This window comes from Rhinolophus hipposideros, assembly GCF_964194185.1.
Source record: "Rhinolophus hipposideros genome assembly, chromosome: 3".
In the NCBI taxonomy this organism is placed as follows: Eukaryota; Metazoa; Chordata; class Mammalia; order Chiroptera; family Rhinolophidae; genus Rhinolophus; species Rhinolophus hipposideros.
The window spans coordinates 45685469-45712202 of record NC_138049.1 but is presented as its reverse complement, the minus strand read 5'-3'; the positions used below and the strand labels follow the sequence as shown (position 1 = coordinate 45712202).

The 26734-nt window shown below is 36.1% G+C and overlaps 1 protein-coding gene across 6 annotated transcripts in view; it reads right to left on the bottom strand.

Moving 5' to 3' along the window:
* The window catches only part of CDK19 (cyclin dependent kinase 19), a 129028-nt gene that overhangs the window by 45197 nt on the left and 57097 nt on the right, over positions 1 to 26734 (bottom strand). The window lies entirely within an intron of this gene.

Sequence of the window (26734 nt, the reverse complement as noted above, 5' to 3'; positions counted from 1 at the left end):
CCTGATAAATATGCCTGCCTCAGGCTTTTAACCAGGGTTCAGCTCTAATAGGTAGCGAGAAACATTTTCAATTTGATAAATATATTGAATGCCTTTTAACTGTAAAGCTCTGTGGAAGATACAGAAAAGAAGAGGGAACAAAACTATTGAATACTTTCCATCTGTAAGATGATTATATATGTTTTTCTCTCATTTAATCCTTATAACAACACTTTGATGCACAAAGAGTCTAACAAAAATAAGTGGACCAAAATCAAACCCTAGAAAGAAAAGAGGTTTGGATTTAAACAGCTATGCCTAATTCCAAAGTCCACGCTCTCTCCTCTTTGGCTGAAATCTTTGTCTTCAATTCCTACAGCATAGTGAAGAAGACACAATTAGATCGATGAGGTGGAGAAAAATAAATTGCTCACCCAATCTAGCAACTTTAAATGAGTAAAGCAGTGAGTGCGTGCTGCAATCATGTAAAAAAAATCTTATCAGCTCCAGCTCAGGGAACTTTTATAGACTATTTTTCAGTTTGCCTAATTCTTTATAACTTTCAAGAATAGATTTCCTAGTTCCTCAATTCTTTCATTTTGGCTCTGTACCTCAGCCCTTTCTTCTCATCCACACCTTGACAACTTTGCTGGAAAATGCTCTACCAGCTATGATCTGGGCATGATTCCTGAACAGGATCCCTGGGTTTTCCCTCCAACCCACAGGCCCTGGAACACGCCAAAGAAGTAAAGATGGGTGGGCTGCCCCTAGCCAGCCTCCATATTCTCTCTGTATTTCCTGTGGATCTAGATGGGAAAGAAGGAACTGGAATGGAAATGACCAGGGAAGACACATTCATCCTGCTCCCTTAGTGGAGAAGGAGAGACAGGGGTGATTATGTGGGTGCACAGCGATCAGCTGCTGTCTCTGATCCCACTGCCTAAGAAGTGTAAGCAACCCTACTTCTTGCTTCAGATGCAAATATTAGACATAATATGCAAATGAATGACGGAATCAGAAAAAGTGGTATTTTGGAAGGATGCAGAGCTATATCCAGACAGTTTCCTGCTTTTGAATGGTTTAGGACCCAGACTTGGCAGAGAACTGTGTTTAGTGACCCCACTTGACACAATCCAGGGTGCTTGGGCCCTGTTAAGGGGCCTCGGTCCAGGCACAGTGGCTTGTCTCCCTCTTTCTGACTTCTTGGTATTGATGAACTTGTCTTTTATTAAGTCTCTACCCAAAATACGTTCTCTCTGCTGCCTGCAATGAGAAGGGAAAGTGAAACGCACTTTTGCATCTAAACCACGCTACTGAAACACCAGACATTAGCACAGACCCCTAACACCTGAACCCCATCTGTCTAGAAGGGATGTCACATGTAGCAAATATGTAATCAATACCTCCAAAAACTGTGCTTTCTATGACTACAAATTGTTGATCCCTCCACAATGAATCTACTTTAAGTCCCATGTTTAAACATCATTTTGAATAGGTAATACATTTACATTAGGGGTGTACAAACTGCGACCCGCAGTCCAACTGTGGCCTGCAATCCATTTTTTATTGGCCCACAGCAAATTCCAAAAATACATTTAGTTTACTTAAATAAACCAGGTGAGGCAATACGTACTTCACCTCGAGTAAGTGGCCTGGCTGTTTGTGTATTTTACTGCATATGGCCCTTGGTGAAAAACATTGAAAAAAGTTTGGACACCCCTGATTTACATGGTTCAAAACCCAAAAGTACATAAAAGGATCTAGATTGAGACGTCTTATTACCACTCCTGCCCCAGGAACCCCAAGCCCTCTTGCCTCCTAGACATAACCACTTTTATTAGTTGCTTGTTAATCTTCCCGTGTTTCTTTCAATTAAGAGCAAATATGAATATGTATTTTTATCTGTCCTTATTTACACAAAAGATAGCACTTTACCTTTTTTCTTTTAAAATCTCAGTATCACTATCAAACATCAAATCAAAATTCCTATAAAAAGGAATAGTTCTCTCAACGGTAACCCATTCTGTATCCCTTATCTATAATTCTAAGAGCCCTGAAAACTAAAAGCTTTCTAGTTAACTCATGCAGAAAAAAAAATGTACACCTCAATAGAAAAAAACTGCATTGTCAAGGACACATCCTTTCAGGTTATCTGATTCTGATTCCACGAAAGCTATTTTACAACTCTGTTTATAGATAACTGATAATAATGCAGAACAACTCTTTTCTGCACACATGCAAATTTTGTCCCATCTGGTAGTGGTTCATTGACTTCTCAATCCCATTATGGAAGAAGCTAGTTTTGCCTCGATTTGCACATTATTTTAATATCTCTGATTTATAATGTGCCTGTTCTAACAATTCTTCTTTGAATGGGTTATGACATTTACTTGGTTTCTTCATTTAGTAACTTAAATAAAATCTTTAAAATGTGTTCATTTTACACCTGTATCACAGTCATAATTTTACCTGTTTTGAAAATTATCCTTTAATAATCATTTTGCAGAAATATCTCACTTTGCATTGACATGAAGCTGTTAATGTTCATATTTTTATACTAAAGACATATTAATAGGCTTGATTATTGCTTCAGAACCCCTCTGGGTGTTTGGTAATATATAATATATACGCCATATTATCTTTTTAAAATAAAAAAAAATGTTGCTTTTCAACATAGTGGTGAAAGTCCTTGTCAGAGCAATCAGGCAAGAGAAAGAAATAAAGGCATCCAAATTGGGAATGAAGAAGTTAAATTGTCACTCTTTGCAGATGACATGATGCTATATATAGAAAACCCTAAAGACTCCACCAAAAAGCTATTAGAAACAATCAACGAATATAGTAAAGTTGCTGGCTACAAAATCAACATACGAAAGTCCATTGCATTCCTATATACTAACAATGAAATCTCAGAAAAAGAAATACAAAAAACAATCCTTTTGCAATTGCAGCAAAAAGAATAAAATACCTAGGAATAAACTTAACCAAGGATGTGAAGGACCTATATGCTGACAACTATAAGACATTTTTAAAAGAAACTGAAGAACAAAGAAATGGAAACACATTCCATGCTCATGGATTGGAAGAATCAACATAGTTAAAATGGCCATATTACCCAAAGCAATATACAGATTTAATGAAATCCCCATCAAAATCCCAATGGCATTTTTTAAAAAAATAGAACAAAAATCATCAGATTTGTTTGCAACCACAAAAGACCCCAAATAGCCAAAGCAATCTTAAGAAAAAAGAACAATACTGGAGGTATCGCACTCCCTGACTTTAGCTTGTATTACAGGACAACAATAATCAAAACAGCATGGTATTGGCAGAAAAACAGACACATAGACCAATGGAATAGAATTGAGAACCCAGAAATAAAACCACATAAATATGGACAGATAATTTTTGACAAAGAAGCAAAAGACATACAATGGAGAAAAGACAGCCTCTTCAATAAATGGTGCTGGGAGAATTGGATAGCCATGTGCAAAAGAATGAAACTGGACTGCTGTCTGTCACCATGTACCAAAATTAATTCAAAATGGATCAAAGACTTAAGCATAAGACCTGACACAATAAACTGCATAGAAGAAAACATAGGTACTAAACTTATGGACCTTGGGTTCAAAGAGCATTTTATGAATTTGACTCCAAAGGCAATGGAGTAAAAGCTAAAATAAACGAATGGGACTATATCAAACTTAAAAGCTTCTGCACAGCAAAAGAAACCATAGACAAAATAAAGAGGCAACCAACTGAACGGGAGAAGATTTTTGCAAACAGTGCCTCCGATAAGGGGCTAATATCCAAAATATACAAGGAACTCCTGCAACTCAACAACAAAAAAACAAACAACTCAATTGAAAAATGGGCAGAGGACCTGAAGAGACATTTCTCCAAAGAGGACATACACATGGTAAATAGACATATGAAAAACTGCTCAACATCACTAATCATCAGAGAAATGCAAATAAAAACCACAATGAGATATCACCTCACACCAGTCAGAATGACTATCATCAACAAGACAAGAAACAAATGTTGGAGAGGCTGTGGAGAAAAAGGAACCCTCATACACTGTTGGTGGGAATGCAGATTGGTGCAGCTGCTATAGAAGGCAGTGTGGAGGTTCCTCAAAAAATTACGAATAGAATTACCATATGACCCAGCAGTCCCTCTCCTGGGTATCTACCCAAAAAATCTGAAAAAGTTTATACATAAAGACAATGTTCCAATGTTCATTGCAGCTTTGTTTACAGTGGCCAAGACATGGAAACAACCAAAATATCCTTCGATAGATGAATGGATAAAGAAGTTGTGGTATACATACACAATGGAATACTATTCGGCAGTAAGAAAAGACGATATAGGAACATTTGTGACAACATGGATGGATCTTGAGAGTATAATGCTAAGTGAAATAAGTCAGACAGAAAAAGCAGAGAACCCTATGATTTCACTGATAGGTGGTATATAAACCAAAAACAACAAAAGAACAAGACAAAAAAATGAGAAACAAAATCTCATAGACACAGACAATAGTTTAGTGGTTACCAGAAGGTAAAGGGGGTGGGAGGTGGGAGATGAAGGTAAAGGGGGATCAAATATATGGTGATGGAAGGAGAACTGACTCTGGGTGGTGAACACACAATGGGATTTATAGATGATGTAATACAGAATTGTACACCTGAAATCTATGTTAAAAAAAAGTTGAATCCAAAACACATCAGTTCCCAAGACTTCGTTTAAAGAATTGTGGACCTAGGTATTTTTTGTTTTGTTTATTTTCTCTCGCTCTCTCTCTATTAGCATATAAGTTTGATGAAGGCAAAGTTTTAAAATGGTATTTAGCACATAGTTAAGTACTCAATAAATACTGGTTAAAAGATTAACTCTACTAAACATACCTGATTCTTACAAAATAAACCAGTAAACAGTAAAAATATTATAAAATTTTGCTATCCTTTCAAAAACTATTCAATGATTTTGTTTTTAATAAACTGAATAGACTACGTCTAAAACAGTTATTCTAAGGACACTAACCTTCCACAGGCTATGTTTATTTTAGGTTTAAAATAGAATAGTTCTCTCAACGGACACCCACTCTGCTAGAAGTATAAGATTGCTGGCTTGATGTAAAGATCACAAACATACCTCTTAATAGCTCAGATAAGATATTTAACCTGGTGTAGAATCCAGAAAGCAAAGGGGTACTAGAGGGTGTTTCCTGAAAGGTCTTTGATCTAATAAATGCTACAAAATCCTAAAGAAAATGATACATAGGAAAAGGGGACAAAGAGGGACATATTTGAGGAACTAAATCAGAGATTAATCCAATCACTGGTTACTTTCAAGGTATACTAAAAAAATGCTAGGCCCTAAACAAACACCACACAAAAGTATATTCTTTACCCTTATTTACTAAAACAAATAAAAAAGTAAATTTCTTTACCACTATTTAGTGAAGTCACAAACAAAAACAGTAAATAATATAAAAGTCCAATAATAAGAAAACTATGGTATGTCTACATATTGTAGCCTCAAATATACATGCCAAGAGTTTTTAGATACATGAAAAAAGACTTAGGCTGTAATATTGTGATGTAATATAAAAAGGCTACAAAATATAAAATGTTTATAAAACAGGAAAGCTACCAAAACATTAACACCGTTATTTCTGGGTGGTAGGATTATGTGTGATCTTCACCCCTCCTTACATCCCCTTCTTTCCTTTCTTCCTTCCTTCCTTTTCTATTTTACAAGTTTTCTACAATTAGCATTACTCTTATAAATTACACACACATACACACACACCCACACACCCCTCCCCCCAAAAGAGTCCTTTCCCTTCAGAAATCCACCTTTGAAATAAGATACTATCGCACCATCACAGTTCCTAGGTGGTTGACCTGAAAAGGAACACAACAAAAGAAGATGGTCGAGCGGGTACTTTCCTTAATTCTTGATTTTACCAATGGACTTTATGCTCTTGTCACACAAATATTTATTCAACGTCATACAACTACAAGTATGTTCTAATCACTCCTATACAGAAGTCAAGTATAGCATAATTTTCCTTGGGAAAAATCCTACACTAGATGATAACATTTCCTGTACCACATTACTCAGAGTACTAACGTGACTTCAAAGGAGCCTGAGGAAGAATGTGCAATGGACATGCCAAGATTTTATCCGATCCCCCTTCAAGGGCATGTAAGTGACTATAAAACATGTCCACTTTTCACTGTCCCAAACTTGCAATCTAAAGTTACAATCCTAAACTTTTTTCTCTAAAACACTATTTAGGATCCTGACTCAATTTGGGGAGGCTTGTGCTAGATTTGTATTTTTTATCCACACATCTTTCTTCCCCTTTTATTCCCACTTCCTGTTCTCCAAATCTCTGATGCCCCCGTGGATTCCAGATTCCTTTTTCAGGGTATCTGAATGGAAAGGGTCCTCTCATACTTTAGTAACTCAAAGTAAATCCAATTTTCTATTTTTATTTGATCTGTTATAAGCAACAGTGTGATCCATGTGACCATTGATCTTTCCCCTTGGAGAGAATGGCTTTATTTGAGAAAGTACTGAGCGTATCATTTTTTAAAATGTATGACCCTCTCTCTCACCCCCTCAAAATGAAGATAAATGAAGCAGTGTATTTTATGGCAAACAGAAGATCCACCCAACCCCAAAATGCGCCAGTATTCCAAAAGTGAAATTTAAGAGTTAACATTTTGAAACTTGACACTTTCACACCTGTGACAGGCCTTTTGGAAGTGGGTCCTTAGAAGCACACAGATACATTACAACCTTCCAGCAGGTGGCACTCACACCCTGAAAAGGGGTCTATAAAACAATACCCCAGCCCTGGTTCAAGGTAGCCTTCATTTGTTTGCTCTATTTTGCTTTAGTGACACTGCTTGGTACCAATCATCAGTTTCAGGCAAGTCTATGCTGCCCATTGCCACACGGGAGGTTTTAGAATTCAGAGACCTGAGTTTGAGTCCCGACTTAATAGCCATATGACATAAGCAAGTTGCTTAACCCCTCTGCGCCTCACAGAATAAAAATATCTACTGCCAAACATACACAGTTTCTGTAAGGATTAAATGAATGTAAGTACATTAAGTACATAACAATATAACAATGCTTAGAACGTATTAAGTACTTAACAAATTATAGTAATTACTCTTACTATAACTACCATTATGTGCAAGAATGTTGTGAGGACTAAATGACATAGTATATGTAGAATGCCTGGCATACTGTAAGTTCTTGATAAACAACAGCTGTTTTTGTTGTTGGATGTAGATGGAAAAGGCTAACCACTCTAGACAGTCAGGATACTTGTTACAGAGAAACATGCTGTGATGCGGAAGGCCATAGCATTTACTCACCAGAGTGCCTGAAACACTCCTTCAGTACATTCTGTAGTAATACTATAGCGATATGAAAGTTACTCCTCTTTCCGTTTTGCAACACTCTGCTTTCCTTTTCTGACTTCAAGTACTATATGAACTTCATCTGAGAGATTTGAAACTAAGTGATGTCTGTAATAAGCAGGTTTATGTTGCCTCAACTATGATAGCATATATGTTCTTTTTAAAACACGAGTGTTTAATCTTTTATGTAACATATTCTTATAAGAAACTGCATGTATTTCTTATAAATCAATGGGACTCTGAATATACAAAGTTTAAATATGAAAAATGAAACAGACGCAAATCAAAATAAAGAGCTTACAAAGTTAAATGTAAATTACCTGGAATTCTCAGGGGCATTCTGATTCACTGAGGGGTAATCAGAAAACCTTTTCTTGTTTCAATGCTTCTCACTGAAAACCTTCCCTACTTGCACAATTATTGAAACTAAAATTTATCTTTGACTCTGGGAATTTTTTTAGTGCCTTGGAGATTCAATAAATAAACTCCTAACAAATGTTTATTTCCTTCTCATTTGTATTTTTTTCTCCTTGAAGTAAAATGAAAAGGGGAAAAACAAAACTAATGTAAGACTCCATATTTAGATCTTGGCTTAAAAAGAAAAAAAAGTATTATCTTCTCCTCCAGAATTCTGCCTCTAGTGCTCTTTTTCCTTCTCTGTCCTACAGTCTCTCTTGCCATCTCACCCATGTGCCCGAGGTTTAGCTACTTCTGTGGAGAATCCCAAATCTCAGTCTCTAATCCTAATCTCGCTCCTACACTGGCATCTATTCCCAGCTATGCATGTAAACATCCACAGTACGCAAAGCCCACAGATCCAAAACCAGAAATCACTTGCCCACCTCTGCGTCTTAGTGTGTCCACTATTCCTGCAATGACAGCAGGATTTCCAATCACGAAGGCAGGCTCAAAACCTTATGATCAGACAGTGCTCAGTCACTGAACAAGTGCTACATACTCTGCCTTTTAAAATATCACTCATGAATTCTCACCTATTAAAATAAACCCCTAACTGGTATTAACTGGTATTTGCAGATACGCTCTTCTCTTCGCCTGGATAGATCTGCCCTATCCTCTTTGCCTGATTAATACTTACTTGCTTTTTAGAAAGGACTAATTGATCACTGCTTCTAAGAAACCTTCCCTGAAACTCCTAGTCAAAAGTATCTCTTCTGTGTTTCCATCCATACTATTTCCCTTAACATCCCACTAATTAAATAAATTATGACATAGTTTAATTATCTATCTTCCCTAATAGACTAAGGTCCTAGGGGGCAAGGACAATGTCTTCCATCTCCACATTTCCACTGTTGTACAAGCCAGACACATGGTAGGTGTCCAGCAAACGCTGGCTGAATTCACGAGTGATGATCTATCTCCTCTCTCTTCTAATACATCCTATATTGGTAGCAGAATAGCCTTCCTAAAGTAAAAAGTCTGATAATGTTAGCTCTCCCATTCCAAAATCGTAAATGACTTCAAAGTTTACGAACATTCAAAACTTTCTACCTCAAAGACTAAATTCATTTTTCCTATAAATAATTTCTTTTTGTGGGGAGAGGGGGGACTGAGACTCAAGATAAAACTCATAGCAAAGATTTTCACCACAAATGAGACAAGTGGATAAGAGGATAAGATCCAAGTTAAGGACCAGTGAGCTCTGCCCTGATAAAGGGAGTATCACAGTGGCACATGTTGTGAACTTCAGCGTAAGGATACTCCCTACGCAATCCTCGTGAATAGGCTCCCAAGGTCTCTACTGCACAGGATTCCACCCATTTCCCATTATCTCCCAAGGCCTTGCCCTAGGACACAGGGATGAGGCAGAAGCATGATAGAAAATACCAAGCAGGTAACAATGATTTTTTAAAAGGTCAAAATTCAACAAACATTGGAATGCCCAGCATGTTCCAGGCTCAGGGAGCCTCAAGGAGTTTATGATACAATAGAAACCAAGGAGACAGATTAAACAAATAATTTTTAAATTATAATTAGGACGACGCTATTAAGAAAAATACAGAATATGCAATACAGCATACCCAGCCTAGTCTGGAAAGTCAGAGAAGGTGATCCTAATGAAGAAAGAGGGAACTGAGAATTAATTACAGAGCCTCAACCAGTAAGAACGTGTACTAGCAGGTATTCCCATCATGTCATGAATACACAGATTCTAAGGACTCCTTCACTATTCATCTTTTAGGAGCAAATATCAAATAAAGGCCCTATTTTATTCTAAATTTTCTATGGCAGACTTCTATCACTGTGTAATAGAGCACATCTCTTTTCTTTCCAGATGAATATTTATAAACAACCTAGCATAAAACCTGGCACAAAGTAGGCATTCAACAGGTTTTGTTGAATGAGAAAATGAAAGTGATAGCACATGAATTGGTTTTCAAACACGTTGGTTAGATGACATTTCTTTCACATTGAAAGAATTTTATTTTCAAAACTGCCGTTACCTTCTATATCTAAAAACGTTCAAACAAGATTAAGAATGTTTAAGGAATTTAATAAATCTGAAAAATACCCTGAAGTTAGTATTTGATTAATTAAGCAAAATAAAATAGTAATTTTATTCTAAATGGCCATAATAAACCTTATTTTTAATCTCAGTGCACTCTCAAATTATCTGGTTTTATACCTAACACATACCTTATGACTTTCATTTATAAAAGACACAGTTTACATTTTCTTTAGTAAAAACGGACAACCACCAAGTATCCCTGGAATTCATCACACACATGCGCACGCGCACACACACTCATTCACACACACACACACACTCTTAGACCATGCTGGCTGAGGATCTGCAAGGAAGAGGGCTTTTGCTTTCTGAAGGAACTTGTCTAATACATGTTGGATGTTCCACTTTTCAAAACAACTGGTATTATCAATGGTCAGACACCCCAATCCTGAAACTATAAGAAATTATACTAACATTTACAATTTATAACTAAGGATTTGATTAATTATTAATAGCTAAATTACCAGTACCAATAATTGAACGTATTTCACATCACTATGCTTCTAGAGAAGATAAACACAGTGAAGTCAAGGCTCAAATAAATGCATCACATTTCAAATAGATGCTCAAATAAATGCTCAAACAAAAGACCTCATAGGAGTTTTAATAGTAGTAACACGGAAAGCTACTAAGTGATCTGACCAAAATACAATCCAGGAAATGTCTATTGTATTGTTTCCATTAAGCAGAAAACCCACTTCCTTCCTACTCTAGGAAACCCTTAAATGCATTATAAGAAAACACAGAAGGGGGTGAGTTTCCACAATGAAATAAAAGGTTTCTTTTCTATTAAACATCTACTAGATTTAATCAATAAATCCTAAATATTTCCACTAAGAGTGTTACCTTTAAATTTTTAGAAAGAGCTTCCTTGTTAAATACCCGTATGTGGCTTTTATGTCAATATGTTAAACAATGATTATGAAAAAACTAGAAACCACTGTGATAATGAAAATTAATTCACAATACTATAACTCAATAATTTTGTGTTTGGTAGGGCACATATGCAAAAAAGAAAATTAACTTTAAACTTTCTTTACATGGGTTTGGAGCTTTGAAATTTAATGTCTATTCAAGGCAACTTGAAAAATACATATAAAATGTCAAATCTGACTAGACTCTCTTCTGAAATATAATTCTCCAACATCAGTTCTGATCACACTCTTCAGTACACTTAAACATCTGCTATGGGGAAAGCTCCTTTCAAGTGAAATTCACAAGGATAATGTCAATAACTTTGACTACAAAATTATCTTATACAGAAAATATGTCCTAAACAAAGTCAAAAAACTAACAACAAACTGGGAAAATAAGAAAACAATAAGAATTAAAAGGCTAATTTACTTGATTTATAGAGCTTATAAAAATCGTTTAAAAAAGAAAAATACTTCAACAGGACAATGGACAGAAAATAGTTATTTCACAAAAATAAATATAAATTAAAAGTCAAAAATTACATGAAAATATACTATCTCAATTTAAGAATGTAAATTGAAGCAATGGAGGTATATATATTTCATCTATCAGACTGGGAAAAATTTTAAAGCTTAATAGTATCTCAATGGTATTAAAAGGAAACTGGTTGCATAAATTAAAGTCTATTCCCACAGCAGAATATTATATAGCCATTAAAAAGAATGCTGTAAGAATAAGGTAGATCTGTATTAGGTTATTTCTTTTTTATTATTATTCTTAGTTTCAGGGGATCTGTATTGTTAATAATGGAAAGATTAGTAAGATATGATATCAAGTGATAAGGATAAAGATGGAACAGGATACATAGCATCTCTTGGTATTTCTAAAAGATCTATATGTGCTGGCATGTGCATAAAAGATTTGGTAAGGTCATAAGAAGTCATTTATAGAAGTTACTTTTGTGCAGAAGGACCGGGTTAAGGAAGACAGAGATTTCAAATGTTTCATTTTAAATCTTTCCATATTTTAAAAAGTCTTATGCATATATTTCTTTAATATATCTGAAATATCAACAGGAGTTACCCAGAGGAACAAATTATGAGTAATTTTGATTTCTTACCTTAAACAGTTCTGCATTTCTTAACATTAGTTTTTGTAAAAATCTACTCTAAGATATTGTTTTTCAAACTGCATCTTACAACCCATTAGTGAATTATGAAATCAGTTTAGTGAGTTGCAACCAGCATCTCCCCCGCCCCCCATCAAGTGACATCACCCAAATTAGACTAGAAAATACTTGAAAACATCAGTGTACATCAAAGGTTATGAGGAAGAGACAGAGCCAGAGCAAGAGTAGGTCACAGTCAAAAAAGTTTAAAAACCACTGCTCTAGGATATTACGTTAATAGTATTTTGAATAGAATGCTCAGGAAAAATCTTAATGATCTTACAATTTCCATTTCAAAACCAAGAATCATTTTATACTAAACTAAGTTTCTTATGTCAATTCTTAATATAATCAACTTGAAAAGTAATGAAGAAAAAACAATTTCTGGAATTCAGAGAGAAAACTCTAAAAAGATGATTAAGATGACACCTAGGGCCAGCCCATTAGCTTAGGCAGTTGGAGCTCCATGCTCCTAACGCTGAAGGCTGCCGGTTCGATTCCCTCATGGGCCAGTGACAGACGGCTCAGTTGGTTGGAGTGCGGGCTCTCAACCACAACGTTGCCAGTTTGACTCCCACAAGGGACGGTGGGTTGCACCCCCTGCAACTAGCAACGGCAACTGGACCTGGAGCTGAGCTGTGTCCTCTACAACTAAGATTGAAAGGACAACAACTTGACTTGGAAAAAGTCCTGGAAGTACACACTGTTCCCCAAAAAAGTTCTGTTAAAAAAAAAAAAAAGATGATACCTATACAACATACACTGAGACTTAAGTGAATTTTAAAAAATTAATAAGCAAACATATATTTGGAATAGCATCACACTGTAAGTTACATATATTAACAGTCTCTGGAATTGACAAGGCTGAAATTAAAGAAGTTTAGTTAAGATTGTTTATCTATAAAGAGATCACCAAAATAAAAGATTCTTTTAAAACTAGGCTATCTGAGAATTTCAGAATATCGACAGAAGACCACATAGCTCAAATACATGTACAACAGATAATCATGAGGGCATGTATTTTGTTTTTTTGTCAAAGGATGCTTTTGGTCTGGTTACAAACACATTCTATTCCCCAACTGCCTTGTTTGATCAGCAAGGTTAACTACAAAATGACTAGCCAGGATTAAGAACATAGTTCAGTCACTAAATTAAGTAAAATTAAAGGACTACAGGGGAATGAAACCAAGAGACCTTGTTCACCAACGTTGCAACCAAACCATGTATATTATGCAGAGTATCTGCAGAAAGCTTGTCTTTTTAACTTTCACTAACTTCAATTTCATGTATCTTTACTACTCACCTTGTATTATCTTTTTCTTCCTTTTTGCCACCACTCTCCATCCTTCACTATCCTTTGCTTGCTCTTTACTTCTTTTGTTCATTTCCATTCATTAAGGGATTTGCTATTAACGAGCTCGCATTCTTCCAAATCGCTATGGCAATTATATATATCACTTATTTGGATTTTAAAAAATGATTTCTTGTATTACTTACCTTTTTTATACATATCCTAATGTTTTCACATATAGATACCGTATCCCCAGAAAAAAGACCTAGCTGGACAATCAGCTCTAATGCATCTTTTGGAGCAAAAATTAATATAAGACCCGTTATTATATTATATTATACTATATAAGACCGGGTCTTATATTAATTTTTGCTCCAAAAGACGCATTAGAGCTGATTGTCCAGCTGAGTCTTATTTTCGGGGAAATACGGTATATACGTATACTATTTGGTAAACTGAATGGTCATTCCATCTTAGGCATGGTCAATGTCACTAAATCCTTTTAGTTATATATTTTTTCAAACACTGTATATATTTTATTATTTATTTACTTATTTACTTATTTATTTATTTATTTATTTATTTAAGTGTGTTTTTCCAGGCCCCATCAGCTCCAAGTCAAGCAGTTGCTTCAATCTAGTTGTGGAGGGCACAGCTCACAGTGGTCCACGTGGGGATCGAACCGGAAACCTTATTGTTAAGAGTACCGCGCTCTAACCAACTGAGCTAACCGGCCACCCCCTAGTTACATTTTCAAGTTCTCATATCACCCAGAAGTCAAAAGTTGTTCAGGGTGTGGGTTCCATGACTAAATAAATTCAGGTAATCTACCTATGCCCCAGGAGTGTGGGACCATAGGCCCAGGCTAAATCTGGAAGCAATGAATCCAATAAATGTAAAAGAGAGACAGAGAGAGAGGATAGTACCTGACCTGGGTAATGACAGTAAGGACAGAAAAGAGGAGATGGATAAAAAGAGGGCAGGTCAGAATCGGCATGATTTAGGCTGATAGGCTAAGGGCCAATGACCCAGGATGGTACAAGCAACTGAACAGAAATAGTGGTATAAGTTAGAGACAAGAAGAAGCATTACAACTTTGAGATGGGAGCAATGCTGATTTTGGTATGAGACATTATGAGTTGGAGATGTTCATGGGGCATATCAGTGGTGGTCTTGGAATGTGGATCTGGAACTCAGGAGAGAGCACTCGAGTTGAGGCAAAAAACTGACAAATCATCAGTACAGCGATGAAATTGCCCAGGAAATGGGCAATTTTTCATGAAAAGATGAGAAGGTCAATTAGTAGAGAGCTCTTTAGGGAAATAAAAGCATTTAAGGGTCTGAAAGAGAGACATTTAAGAGAAAAGCAATCACACAAAGGCTCAGAATATATGCTCAGAGAAGGAGAAGCCTCCTTCTCCCAAGAGAGGATATTGTTATAAACACCTCTCAGAAGGGAACACGGGTAACGATTTCAAGTATTGAGAGAACTGTCTATTGGATTTATTTAGAAAGAAGTTTTCTCCCCTGAAATTATAAATTCCATGAGGCTAGATATCACGTCTGTCTCAGTCGCTATTTATTGCTCACAGAACAAGGGCAGTCACGAGTGCCCACTCAATAAATACTTTCTGAACTAAACTGAAAGTGGAAATAAAGCCAGATTACACCAAAAGCTAAGCTGCCCTTGATAGTCAATGGAGAGGAGAAGCTACCTGGCAGTGAAGGGAAAGGCAGGCACTAAGGGCTCAGAGAGGTAGTTTCATCTTGTTTTGCTTTGTCCAGTAGGAGAGACTTCAACATTTTTTAAATATGAAGAGAGAAGAATCCATGGGGAAGGAAGAGAAAGTAAACATCTGCTCAGACTTCACATATGACCCTTTCCAGAATTATTTGCCAACTTTAGCCCAAAGAAATATCTAATTGGTTGAAGACTTGAAATTAAAAAAAAAAAAAATGAGTAGGAGAAAAACAAATCAAGCAAGATAGATAAGGGTCATGAACAGAATGGCCTCCTTCTAAGTGTTACAAAATCAGCTACTGAACCACTGTATCTTTTCCCCAGTTTCCTTCCTTCCTTTAATTCTAACTCACAAGTTCTTTTTTCTTTTTTAATTAAAGTTTACTGGAGTGACAATTGTTAGTAAAGTTACATAGGTTTCAGGTGTATAATTCTGTATTACATCATTTATAAATCACATTGTGTGTTCACCACCCAGAGTCAGTTCTCTCTCCATCACTATATATTGGATCCCCTTTACCCTCATCCACCACCCACCTCACAAGTTCGTTAAAGACGCCTCTATAGCAGAGGCTACAAGACCTTGTGAGAGTCAGACATTGGTAAAGATGGATGGTAAAGAGGGGGCAGAACTAAGTGCATATAGAAGAAAGAAGGAGCTGAAAAAGCTTTCAGGAAGGGTGTCCTTAAATCATGAACTACCGACATAGCTTCAGTTGTCAATATAGTGATATGGTTAAGATCCACATCATTTTTTTTTTAAAGACAAACCATAATCTCACATAAACTTCCATGGTTCAGAACCCCTTGATGATATCTGTGGTATCTACTAAATGTGAGCACTTTTTAAAAGATCTGATCAAACAAAATAATGGTACTGTTACCAGTTTCTGTTATCCTAAAAATATTTCTCAAAGTATCAACACTGAAGCTCCCTGACCTGATTCTCCAGCTTTCTCTCTGGCTGCGTCCTACTTCAAGCCACACAAACCACCTGTAGGCTGCCCAGCGTCCCAGCTACCTCACACCACAGCTGCTCTGCTGCCAGAAAGGCCTTTACCCCAAAGTGCAAATACTCAGACGCTCATCTTCAAGATTCAGTTCAACCACCCTGTCCTTTGTGAAGCCTTTTCCTGATAGCTGCTGTTCACCTTTCTCTGCCTACTACCCACCCTCTCTCAAAATACATGATTCTAAGAAAAGGGAAATATAAAAGACTGCTGCAAAAATTTTGGAAATACAAAATTTAAGACTATCCACCAAAACAATACTCTAACTAGATGTCTATGGCTTTGCCAACAATCCACATCACCATTAGAGCTACTGAATTTGAACCCTAGAAATAAGCAATCAAAAAACACAACCATTTCCAAACAGAAATAAATGCACTGTTTTTGCCCAGATTACAAAGGATGCAAGTTAAAACACAACTCAGTGTATACTATGTTGTCTTTCCAGAGGTAAATGTGATAAAAACTTTAACTCTACATGCAGGAATATGTTTCAATTATACGACTATATTTCCATTGGCCTTAATTTTACACACTTTCTGTAACTACAAAAATGGTGTGCAGTTCTAGAGAGAGTTATGCAATCTATAGAAGACATAAATCCTGCACCCACTTACCATGAGTCATTTTTGCTTCAGTGGTATCTTATGTTAATAACTTAGGCACATAGAAAGTTTAAAACATTTTAAAATTATGAAAGTAATATATGCTCAATGCAAAACCAGATCAGAACACATAGAAAAGCACAAAGAGTATAGATCACTTGTGATCCTACCAACCAAAGGCAACTTGTTAATATTTTTACATCGTATCCTAAACTTCCTCCTATGAACATTACACCTATGATAACAATCTCCATAACCAAGAAAAAGCTGCCATTTATTATGATCTTATCACACGATAATATAGGCACCATGCTAATTCAGCCACATTATTTCATTTAATCTTCAAAATAACCCAGTGAGATAGGTACTACTTTTAATCTCTCTTTTACAGTGGAAATACTGGGGAGGCTGAAAAGTTAAGTATCTTGCAAAGTCACAGAACTCTTGGCAGAACAAGGGTTAATTCTTTTGATATCTGCATTCCAGACTCTATTTATCTAGGTACATGTACACACACACACACACACACACACACAAATATTTTCAAATATTTACACCAAAATATGGGAATAACAACACCATGTGGTTAGTGTTTTTTTCAATTAATATATTGGAAACTTTGTCGATAAACATCTCACCACATCAGCAGTTTTAATGGATGCATACATTCCACTGTCTGGGTATGAAACAGACTACTTTAAACAGTACATTTATGTTATTCTAATACATATGCTTTTTACTATTATAAACCATATTGTACAAATGTCTTTTGACTGATTAACTTTTTGAGATAAAAATAACCTAAAGAAAAAAGCCTTTATAAATAGGTTTTTGGTATTTATTCAGTTCCCAGCTACATTTCAAGTGCTCAAACCCCCTGTGACCAGAAGCTACTGGACTGGACAGCACAGACACTTCCCTAATTGCAGAGTCCTATTGGACAGCACTGGTCTAGACTGTTCTAGAGCGTGCAGATCACTGTTGAGTTCTTGGGTAGGACACAGCCTCCCTTTCAGCCTGAGCCGGCTGGGGTGGGCTGCCCCTCTACACCCACTTACTCCTGAGGACCAGCCTCCACGGTGCCTTCTGCTCTGCCCCTACAGCTGCAGCACACAGGATGTGCTCTGGGCAATGGATTTCCTGCTCTTGCAGCCCCACCCAGGCCAGGAGATAGAGATTTTACCTATTGACATCACTGGTCCCATTCTAGACTCTAGCCTAGCTCCCAGGCGGAACATGTTACTGGGTGTATGTGCACGGGAAGGCTTTCTGACCAAGCTCCTTAGTAAGTTTCCCTTGAATGAGCTGGCAGACTGATGTGTACGTACCCTCACTCTACTCTTACCTTTACTGTTTCCTACCAAGGCTCTTCAGTATGATTGTAGTGGGGATGAGACCGTTCTCTAAGTTTTCAAAGGCAATACAAATTTTCTGCATTCTATCATTTGAGTTGTTTCAATAGAAAATTGGTAAGAGAGTGAAAGGTGAACCACCACCTTGGACTCAGAAGCTAATGCTTTTCAAGTGTACAGATGTTAAAACAGTTTTAAATAACAACTTGACATCTCAACTGGCTTTCTTTACCTTTCCATTTCAAATCTGCTTAAGAATAAGAAATAAACCTAGGAAAGGTTTGCTTTAGTCAAGCATCAGAATATAATAAGCAAGAAACAGCAGACTCACAAATTTATTATGTAAGCAGCAACAAGACTTTACATAGGATCTTTATTCATGGAAATGCAAATTCTTTAAGGTAGAAAGGTAAGAAATATTTTCCAATTTTCTACGTAAGAAAATAAATATCAGCCCACATGTAATTACAGATGGAAAAAGACTAAGAAAAAAAGAATTCATTCACAATTCTAACTAATTCACAATCATTCTAGAAATCCCATTTTAAGAAGCTATATTATTCTTGAAATTGTTACACACCATAAAAACATATGATATACAAAAATATTAAAATATACAAAAATATTAAAATGTGACAAAATATTTTAATAATATTAAATAAATATTAAATAAAATATTTAATAAATATTAAATATTAAAATAACACAAAAATATTTTACAAATATACAAAAATATTAAAGATAAAACTTGTTATGAGCAATCATTTATTTGCTAGTGTCAGTATGTATTACTATTTTTCCAAACAGACAAATAGAATTTTGACTTTAGGAATTCATTATCACAAAGAAGATTACAGTATCAATTCGAATTTCACACACAAACTCACTCTAATTCAGTCAACAAAATATGTACAGAGGTGAAAATATTATGATATACAATAGGTTGCATGTAACAATGCAAAATACTAGACACGATTTAAGAAGGATGCTTGTGATTAGACAAAGCAAAAACAACAGAAAAACAATTACTTTCTAAACAAACAAACAAATTGAGTCTTAAAGCCAACTCAAACAAAAACCTTCACTTCCTGCCTAAGTGCCAAGACTCTCTTGTAAGAGAAGATCTGTTCTGGCTCTTCAGCAACTCACCTGGGAGTCATCTTAATCTCATCTGGGAGAAACTCTGACACCGCCATGTTCTATCACTGCCAGACCTGGCTGACTCGTCATTAGGATCAGGAGCCAACCGCAGTGAAACAACTCGGAACAAAACCCTGCCTCGTCAGTCAAAAGACTGAGGAGGTCTACGTGGGAATATGAAACACCCCCAACACACGCAAGAGGAATCTAATCCACTGTGCTTACAGACCCAATTTCCCTATTTGATTCAAGTGCTAAAATTAAAAAAACAACACCAAAGGAGCAAGCCACAGCTGATCTAATCATATGACATCTATAATAAGAGAGCTTACAAATTATTTAGGAGTGTAAGAGCTATCCTTCATAAACTATAAAGTTCTCAAAAGCAAAAAAGGCAATGTAACAAATGAGAGACATTTTATAGAGAAAAGAAATACAAGTACATGAAAAAGCTACTAACACTTTTTAAAGCTAAAATCCTACACTAAAGAGGGGAAATAATACCTACTATATATAGGTTTCTTAGAAATATATTGTGATACACAATATCAGTGTCTACATATTTATAGTTAGTAATGTATAAACACTGAATGTCAACATTTTTCTGTAGAGGATTAAAGAAGTAATGAATCGTGCTATTTATAAATTATATCTTCTACATCCAAGGCTAATTACCTTTTTAAGGAAGGCCTTGTCATGACAAAAATCCATAGTAAATGAAAACATGACTTGGGTTTCAAAAGGGTACTTGAATTATACAAGCCTTACATTTTATACCAGGTTCAATGAATATACTTTTACGTACTATAGCTTTAACAGATGTAGGCAAACTTACTCATCAATTAAAACCGGGACCGTTCTAATTTTTACTGCAATTGTACAAATTTACAATGCTCTAAGACAGTATCTCCCCAATTGATGTTATATAACATATTAATAGCTCTGCTGTCTCTTCCCTCCTCCCCAAAAGGTTTGGGCTCAAATAAGTTTGGAAACGTTAAGTCAAAAAAGTTTCCTGACTATGTCTCTGAGCCCTGCACAGGCTAAGGTACACTATGGAACTCCAACAGGGCGTAAGCAGCGTGTCGTAAATGCATTTGACCAAGGAACCCTCCCCATTCCAAAGCAGAGTTTCTACTAGTTATTTCCAGGTGCTAGTATTCTGTGGAACATAGCGTGGGGAAGAAATACCACTCTTAAGGCAGCCTACATTGGATAGAAACATAAATTTACTAGATAAATAGATAATAAACCTTACATAATGTTTGCTCTTTGGAAACAGCAGGCCTAGAAGGAACCACAGTGTAGCATCTATGGACAACTTCTCTTCTTCCTGACTGCACAAAGAGCACCGGGCTCTTGCTTTAGTAGCTCTCATTCCTCACTCCTCCTTCTTACTGTTTGGGGTCCTTGTGGTGCAGGTTTCCTTGGGAAGGCAGAGGAAGCAAGGATGCTGAAACATAAAAGGATCTAGGGAAGTGAACAAAACTGTGCAATGGCGGGATAAACATGGGGTTTAACCACAGTGGTGGGACACAGTGTCACTGAAGGAATAAGTTAGTTTAAAAAGGAGGCCAGACTAGTGCTGATCGAACAGAATATAGTTTCATGTCACAACAGTAAGACGTCAAGCAGATCTAGAATAAGATGGCAAGGACAGTGTCGAGGACTGAGACATACTGTTCCTGACTAAAAAGAGGAGCAACACTCGGGGCACAATACCTGCATAAGACTGCCTTGCAGTGCTTTATTCTAAGCTTCTTTGTATCTAGCAGAACTCCTTTGAATGAGGTCCCAAATGGACACATCTTTTATTGAAACCTAAAAGAATGTTTATGTGACTTCATATCTATTTTAGCCAAACATAACGTTTTATAATTTTTCTAAGCACAAAAATAGCAATGTTGAAACAAAGTTTCCTTTGATTTTAAAATGTTTACTTTGGTAATATTTTACTAAGAAAAGTTTATAATCACACTAATTATTCCTTTTTTTACTGAGCTAAAATTCACATAACAGAAACTTTATCATTTTAAAGTATACAATTCAGTGATTTCCAGTACCTTGATAATGTACAACCATCATCACTGCCTAATGCTAGAACATTTCCATCATCCCCCAAAGAAACCCCATACCAGTTAAGCAGTTACTCCCCATTCCTCCCTCATCCCAGCCCCTAGCAAACATTAATCTGCTTTCTGTCTTTATGGATTTGCCTATTCTGGATATTCCATATAAATGGAATCATACAGTATGTGACTTTTTGTGTCTGGCTTCTTTCATTTAATGTTGTTAAGGTTCATCCATCTTGTAGCAAGTATCAGTACTTCACTTCTTTTTATGGCTGAATAATATTCTGTTCTATAGATATGCCACATTTTATCTATCCATTCATCAGCTGATGGACATATAAGTTGTTTCCATTTTTGGCTATTATGAATAATGCTGCTAAAAACATTTGTGTACACGTTTTTGTTTGAATACCTGTTTTCAGTTCTCTTGGGTATACACCTAGGAGTGAAATTGCTGGGTCATACGGTAACTCTATGGTTAACTTTTGAAGAACCACCAAAATGTTTTCCATAGCATCGACACTATTTTACATTCCCACCAACAATGGATGACGGCTCCAACTCACCACATCCTTGCCAACAGCTGTTGTTTTCCTTTTATTATTATTATTACCATCCTAGTGGATGTGAAGGGTAGCTCCTTGTGGCTTTGATTTCCTTAGTGACTAATGATGCTGAACATCTATCTATTCATGTGCTAATGGCCATTTGAATATACTCTTGAAAGAAATGTCTATTTGAGTGCTATGCCCATTTTTAAATTGGGTTTTCTTTTTTGTGAATAATCATTTTAAAATCCATTATGCAACCATATTTTCTTCAATCTTTCAGGTCTATAGACAGATTTTACCAATATTTTGAGAGGATATTTCCTATTTTCCTTTAATATTTTCTTCATTCTCCTCCACGTTTACATCTTACAATGCCTTCTGCGCCAGTTCACAATATGTAACATAGTTAACGGTATCTTACTCAGTGAGTGACAAAGACAACATGATATTAGTAAGTTAACAGAGTCAAGATTAGCTCAATCACTTCAACTTAGCCAACATTTTTCTGAACACTTCTGCATACAAGGTACTGTGTGGGCTTTAAGTACTTAAGTAATTAATTAAAAATATAATGAGTCTTTAATGCCTTTACAATGGTGATATCATTCATTTCGTATGTTCAGTACCTTGGCAAAAACTTTATTTAAATGATCACCAAGTCTCTGAACCTTGAAATGTCATGCAGTTTGCTTTTTACAGAATTTTTGTATGATGAAGTAATAAACCAAAAACAATGGAACTTCTTTCCTTTATAAGAACAATTTCAAAGTAGTCTTGGATTGTAAATATTTTTATTTTATCATGCTAAAATAGTTGGCACTACTAAGTGACATTCTTCATGAACAAAAGCATATTACATTTATTAGGAAAGCATACATTGTCTCTATGGAAGGAAGTATAACAATGCTAATTGTGTTTTAAATCCACGGGGACCATTCAAAGGAGTTACATAAATAATACTGTAACTGCTCTTCTGAGCTTGGTGTAGGTAACGAAAAAACAAAGGTAATTAATTTACAGATGTAAAACATTTCCTTAATTCCCATCTAACACTTAACTTTTAAGAACTTTTTTAAATAAATGGTGCTCAAGTGTAAGGAAATCATAAATATACCAAACATATGTATCATTTTTATAGTATTTAACATATTACACTGTAGAATTAATAAGCACTCTCTCTGTATATGAAAAAATAAACCAAGTCATAAAACTCATACTTCATCTATGTATAAAAAGTATCCATCAGGAGTTTGAACACTTTATCAAATGTTAATTTGAAAATCATGGCAAAAAAGAATATCTAACGAACGACATAGGAACAGTGCACACTGTATGATCCCAGGGACTGTTTGCTGAGGAGTCAGGAACTACACTTCAAGAACCACTACCTCAGACCATGGCAAAGAGTCTTTCTATAGAAAGATTAGTTTAACAAAGTATTATGGAATCTTTCTAGAATAGTCAGACATAATCTGGACACACCTAAGATGGTCGCAGGCTTTGACAGGCTCTTCAAGTTAAAGAGGAAACAGAAGCTCAAGTGTGTCACTCTACAAGGGTTAAGTATGTATTAAAAAAGCACTTTAAATTCTTTGGTGGAATAAAGCAGATAATCAATCAATAGGAATTTAGAGCTCTGGACATATACACTTCAACTAACACTTATACTAGCCCTCTGGAAATCTCCTAAGATGGAGAAATAAAGCACCTAGTTTCAGAAGTCTTTGATTCCATTAGAAAATAACTCTTATTTTCAAGGACTCTTTGATATTATTCCTCCCCATTAAACACATTTTAAATGGTGAATCTGAAAAGACAAAAAGGAAGATTCCCAGGTGCAGGAACAAAGAAGAAATCGAATCAGAGCCAAAAGAATGAACTGATGAGTAAAACCGACGGGGATATAAGACCTGGATACAGGCCCTAAGAGCTGGGGTTCTAAATTCCCACTTGAAAATAGAAGTTGATGTCTTAGGTACATATGGTTGAGATACTGGAAAGAGACCCCTCCACAGGGCCCACAGCCTCGGAGGAGCCACAGTGAGAAGTCAGTGAAAAGAGGATTAGAAAACACCGTACCCACCGGCCTGGCAAACCAGTGAGGAAGTTTTCTGTACGTCCTGGGCCTTGCATTGTGCGATGTGCAGAACACATCAAAGGCAGGGAGAAAACCTTAAAGTCAAACAGAGAACAGAGAATACCCAGGAAGGCAAGACGTCACGGACAGCACATGTCACAGCAGCAATAACCAAGGCCAGAGGACCGTGTTGAACTCTTCAAAGTGCTGAAAAAACGAACTTCTATTTCTATATCCAGCTAAATTATACTTCAAAAGTGTACTTATACTTCAAAAAAATAGACATTTTTGGTCAAAGGCCAAAAAATTAGTCATTAAACAAGCCCTTGCTGAAAGAACCACTAAAGATATACCTCAATAAAGAGTGTGTGCCAAAAAAGAATTGTGTAAGTAAATCTAAATAAGCCCCGACTGTAAAGAAAAAAATATACAAAGTTGGGGGGTAGGAAGTTCAGGAAGAGGTAATGTAAAAACAAGGTGGAACTAAAATAATAGAGAAAAATAACACAGGGAGAGAGCTGAGTTAGAGTTCTCAAGTCCTTGCACTACTTAGAGGAAGCTGAATAAACTTGAGAATTTAAGTCAAATATGTATGTAAAAATGCAAGAGCAAGTACAACATTAGAAAGAAAGTCATTTCCAAACCAGAAGTTTAGGAGAAAAGCAAACAGAAAAAAAATCAATACTTCAGAAGTCAGAAAAGAAGGAGGTGACAAAATCAAAGCATAAGACATAGAAAACTTGAGAATAACAAAAATAACTATATATGAATAAACACATTAATGTAAACAGATTAAACTCTTCCAATTTAAAAAGGATGCTTAGATTAGAAAGGAGATTAAAAGGAAGCTAAAATTCACTCCACAAAAATCAACTTCAATTAGAAGGGTGCTGCTATTTCTCTTGAATAAAGAGCTAGAACAACAAGCAGAATGTTTTTTAACATGCCAGTGACTTTAACAATCCAATAGACAAGTGTTCTGAAAACCCTGATTCACAAAGTTATGTAGCAGCAAATGGAATCAGAATTCCCTAGTGCGTTAAGATTTGTTCTTTGGAGAATCAATGAACTTCTCTGCAATAGAAAACAACCTTACATTCTACTCCAATTTCTCAAGAGAAGCTCTCGACAAGGCAGTGATTCAAGGGACAAAGTGTGACTTTTAAGAGACTGGACAAGACTTCTTTCATGATCTTTGGCACAGTCTTTGATGCTAATGTAAAAGCAATGATTCATAGCGGCCTATGGAGCCTTCTTCCTTCACCAACGCAGCAAAACCAGATGTGTTACCAGGTATTCCATCAGTTTTAATGGCAAGCCACTTTTCACTGTTTTAACCCTCAATGGTCTTTCCCAGTTCCAAATGGGTTCACAAAACAAGAATTCTTGATGGCGTCAGCACGCTCTTGAACAAAAAAGAGAAACTAGCTACTCTAAGAAACATCAGAATTTCATTTGGTTACATGCTGAAAGAAAATGGCATAGCTTCCAATTCCTTTAAAACCTTGATTTGAGAGATTACAAGGAAAAAATGTCAATAATTCTGGAAGAACAATATCATCTGAAAGAGGCCTTCATTGTTCTGCTCCTGAAACCATCCAGAGTTCTGAGCATTTCATCAAGGACTCTCCAATCATATCGTTACTCTGCTTACGTGATTTAGTAACACAAGGCTTTTGTGTTGGGGCATAACCAAATTTAGGGAAGGTTACAGTGTTTTCAAATTAAGCCACCTTCTTGTCAAAACAGTTCATACTGCCCAATGTGTTTTCTGGCTAAGCAGACATAGAGGATGGTTCAGCTTCGCTGGCTTCTGGCTTCCATTAGCAAGAACCTTGCCAGCCAAGAAAGAGCATGACTTTGTATCCCTGCACACTCAAGCTTTAGAATAAGCTCAAATGACACACGTTTTGTTCTTTCCTTTTTTCTCTTCTTTTCTTGTCTTTCTTATTGTATTTTTAAAATATTTTTCCATTTAAATTAGACTGCATAAATACAGATGGCATGGTAAATTTTCCTTGATTCTTAGCAGTGGGAAACTAATCTATCTCCACATGTAGCAACAATGAAAACTGTACATAATCTAACTGGATACGCTAATGATCCATGACACCCGATACTTGTTTAAAGTAAGGGAAGGGGAAAAGAAATTCCTTAGCAATTTTGACTTTCAGGGGGAAAAACGTTTTTAAAAGGCTATTTTCAAAGCAACAGAAAAATGTTATTTTTTTAAAACCTTTTTTTTTTCTCTTCATGTTTTCAACCCTCAGTTCACAGACTTGTAAAGCCCTAAATTCCATTCCTGGATTTAGGTAAAGAATTGCTGACCTTTTATCTCTAAAGTCATTATAAAATATGGATTTAAAATGAAAAATACTGGCAAATACTGGAGCTGACTATTGTGGCAGAATGTGTTTTCCAAAGATAGCCACAACAGTATGTCTGGTACCACATGCTCTTCTAGCACATGCCACTCTCCCAGCAAGAGGTGAAATCTGTCTCGGTGCGTATTTGACTCACTTTCAACCAACACAATGCAGTTGAAGTGACAATGCATAGTTTGTGAGGCTTTGTCCAAAATAAAACAAGGCGGCTTTATCATTGTTCACTTTAACACTTAAACTTGGACGGACTATTGCTGAGGCCACCGTGTTACGCAGAAGGAAGACCACACACAGGCACTCTGGTCAACAGTCCCAGTCTCTGGGTGCTACCAGCACAGGTGCCAGACATGGTGGTGAACAAGCCCTCAAATTATCAAATAATTCATCAAATTATTACAGCGCTCAGCAGTTAATCCCAACCTTCAACTCTTCCTGACAGAAACCCCAGTCATCACAGAGCTGAGAAAACCATCC